Source organism: Pocillopora verrucosa, chromosome 3 (assembly GCF_036669915.1).
Source record: "Pocillopora verrucosa isolate sample1 chromosome 3, ASM3666991v2, whole genome shotgun sequence".
NCBI classification, from domain to species: Eukaryota; Metazoa; Cnidaria; class Anthozoa; order Scleractinia; family Pocilloporidae; genus Pocillopora; species Pocillopora verrucosa.
The window spans coordinates 18,150,435-18,154,538 of record NC_089314.1 but is presented as its reverse complement, the minus strand read 5'-3'; positions in this window follow the sequence as shown (position 1 = coordinate 18,154,538).

Below are 4,104 nucleotides of genomic sequence, written 5' to 3'. Positions count from 1 at the left end.
CTCTTTCAAGGTAGCTGGAATTGCTTGTATTTTATTCTCGTTTTAAAAAGCATAATGGCTAATAAGATAAGCTAAACACCAGAATACAAGACTCACTTAAGTATAAACAGTGGTATATAGGGTATATAAATCTCTTTCTAATACTGTACTTTAAGCGGCTATTCCTTACATGTAATGTAAACAACTTAGAGATGACAAATTAATGAAATTGTCCATCTGATATTGATTTATTTTTATCGCTTATTTTCAAATTAATTAATCAACACATTTACAGCAATAATGATAGTAACTATACACCTTATTCCAAAATGGCCGCCAACCGGTAAAAGGTGGGGCAAGTGGCACGAAAACGAGGTCATAAGGGCCAGACCTAAAAGATTTTACAGTTTCTACCGAGAAGTTTTCGACAAACATAGTAACGTACCCTTCCGGTCAGGAAGAAAAAATATGGCAAATGCTTTATATGATAACTCAAGTGCTATGGCAAGCTCATCAACTCCATCACCCAGGACACAGTTTCATGGGAAAATTTGTTACATGACGTCAGTTGACACCACTGTTTTCTTGTTGTCATGCTAATAAAGTAAATGGTTATCGAGATGCGTGCACTTGACAACAATCATTTCGCTCATGTCATCAGAAGAAATCGTGGAAAAAAAAGTTTTCTTGAAAATTTTTTCCAAGTTTAAGATAGAGAAGGCACCAAATGTCCTCTACAGACACGGACTGAGGCATTTTGAGGTAGAGCAGTCTGCCAGCTCTTTGCCACTCCTTGAGGCGTACGACCAGCATATTTGCCATCTGCGCGCTAAGAATGAGCAGCTGAAAAAATGGAAGATATTAAAATCATTAGTGGCCAGGCAGCGGAATTGGCAGAGAGAAGAGCTGAAGTTTTCCGACTTCGCCAGGAACTTCAGCTTCTAAGACAGGAAGTTGCCCAAAGTCACCTTGCAGTTAACCCTGTATAGAACACCGTGAAATCTAACATCAGCTGCAAAACCGATTGGGACGTGGACAGGGCTGCGCAGTCTTTGAAGGGAAAAAAAAAAGGAGACTACTTCCGAAATGCTCCAGAGATTTTACCAGCAGAATTTAAACCAATTTAGGTACATATCATTGCAAAATTTCCTTGGTAATTACTCAGTATTATATTCCCTTGTCGCTATTTATTCCTTTCATGCTATCAGTAAAGAATCTTTGTGAGATCATCTGAAATGAAATTTTTTATGCAGGCAATATAAGGGGAAGAGAAAACAGTTTGGTTACCATTATTTTGCCAGAGTTTAGTGCAATTATCGACTTCTGATTTAAGAACAAAAAAACACTGTTAATTTAAACCTCAAATAAATTTTTCTTTGCTTTAGATTCGCTTTGCACAAATAGTTTTATGAAGTGGATATGATGCCATCGCTGTACAAGCTGAGAGGGTGACGTATGAAGTGAAGTGTGCCCACGGTATATTGCTAACTTTCAGCGGGCTTTCAGATGAAACCGCTGAGGAAAAAATGGCAGAAAACATCACGGCATTACATGTAGTCGCAGTTCTGCTGTTATGTACATGTTCCTAACATTTAAACCTCATCACCACATCTCTTTTCTTCTTGCCGACCTCAGATAGTCATTTATTTTGCGATTTTTTTGCTGATTAATGTAGTTTACCTGATTTTACTTGTGCAGACGTCTCTTATTTTCCAGCATAATTATTCAGAGGCACTTTGTTTTTTTTTTCTCACACAGGTTAAATTTGATGTAAGCGGCCGTGAATTAGTGATACCACTATCTGATGACCAACATGACGGTGAGGACTACGCTCACGAGGTCATACAAAGGATGTTGGCGGCGAAGGATGAAGGACTTGTAAGTGCTGAAGCATACCACAAACTAAGGATGGCCCTCCTTGAGAAAGTTTCAAGTCACGTCCCACCACTGTCCGTAATCAAACAGGAAAGGAGGTCCCAAAATAAGGAAATCAAAGTAATTCAAATTCCAGAGATAAATTAATTTTTAGAGAACACAACCATTCATATCCCATCTGTTTGCATTTGCTGAGCAAACCTTATCATCAAACATTGAGGTGAGGGTGGGGACGGTGATGAAAAGCATCCAAAAGCTTAGCGTTGTTTTTGACAGTTTCCCACCCATGCTTGTTGGCAAAATTATCACCACATATTCGACCTAGGATGATTTCTGAGCATCATAAGTGACACTACGCACCAGTACTATTTAAGTTTATTTTGATTTGTAGTGTTCAATTTGTATTGTGTGACTGTGCCAAGCATAATCATTTACAAAATAATTAATCTTTTTTTTTTGTCTTAAATAAATGCAGGCCAAACAAACTGATGGTGCCCGGAAGAGTGTTCGTGACGTTTTGCAGTATTTACTTGCAATACCATAAGTAAAGGATGCCATCAAAAAAGATGAATCAAAAATTAAACTCCGATTTGCAGCTGATGGGAGGAGGACAAGCAAAAGGATTGGCCCAGTAATGGCTGTGTTCAACATTCTGTGTGAAAATAAAGCAACTTACAAATACCAGTATACTCTGGCACTGCACAATGGTAAGTGCAGAGATTCTAATATCTTAACATCTAAATTCCTGTAGCATAAGAGCGACGACATTAATGATAAACTGTTAGATGCCAAGCTAAGAGACATTTTATTAATTAAAAGTAAAACAGTTGCCAATCTTTTTTATTAATTTTGTACTGGTGCCCAAAATATGTCACAGTCAGTGGGTCATGCCTAATATCATTCCATAGGTAAAGAAAACGATGAAGAATTGAAAGCTTGCCTTGGGCACACCTTTCAAGAAATGGATGATTTAAAAGCAGAAGGAATATCAATTGATGGGGAACACTTTGATGTTGAGTGTTAAACAAAACCCTCAGATGCTAACAAATAATGATCTTAAAGGTGTTTACCTGTTAATTCATTTTTAATAACTTGTTTATTAACAAGTATTGTTGTTCTGACTGGAAGTTTTTGGTCCTTGTTTATGGACTAAATGGAGCTAGCTCTAAATACTTTTGTATTTGGTGTTATTGCTGCAAGGACTGAATCAACAACCTTCATTGTAAGTAGGGAGAATTTCTTCTTGAAATTTTGTATTAGAATTTCATCTTCATAATCACAGACCCAACAACAAGCAAGTCAATTATAGAAACATATTATATTACGTGAATCTTTTTCCAGCTGATGACTGGCCAATTGAGAGAAAGCTATCAGAGTGCACTGGGTTGAGCCAGCGCTCCACCACGGTTGCAAGGAAAAGCTGCACAATGCCTCCACTTCTTAACATCCCTTTTGAGTTTGTTGTGGTGGATACGAATGAATAGCAGAACTTGTTTGGCGATAGCGATGATGAAGAATTCGCTGGCGAGTAAGTAGGGACTGTGCTTGCTCCAAAAATGGCTCCCTTAGGAGCCACCGTGTTAACAAAAGCCTATGACCAACAACGAAATTTAATGTGTCTTTTTATTCTCCCTATTTATTCCCCTCCCTGCCCTTTTTTTTTTCTACTTTTAATTTTTCCCTATTGCTTTCACGCACACAAATTTCAGAAAGCACATGGAGTTATCTTAGCTACCAGTGCTCCTCAAATTTGTAGTTTCCAAGATGGCGGTGTTTTCATCAAGCGATCCTTCGAAGCTCTTTGGTGTTCCTTTGGTCTACTAAATCTCCTTTCAAAAGGTTGTTTAAAGGCACGAAGACTTCATTTTTAAAGCGACTTACAAAATATGGTAAATTACTTCTCCAGTAAATCAAAGTGCTCGTATATGCTTCAATCATGAATTGTGGTGATATAGGTGCTACTAAACTTCACAGCACACGGTTACATTTTACTCTGTAGTTTTTTTTTATTCACTGTGTTTTCAATACATTCTAAGAAATAAGAGATCAACATCTGGGAACTTTCTATTGGTCTGAATTTTTCTTTAACTAGAAATGATGAAAAATTCGATTTTTGACCTTGAAAATGGGGGGTAGACTTGTACATGGGTTTGACTTATACATGGATAAATACTGTATATGACTTATATATATTGACAGCCAGAACTACTTGTATCGTATCTCACATCTTTGGGTGTTGAAGAAATCAAG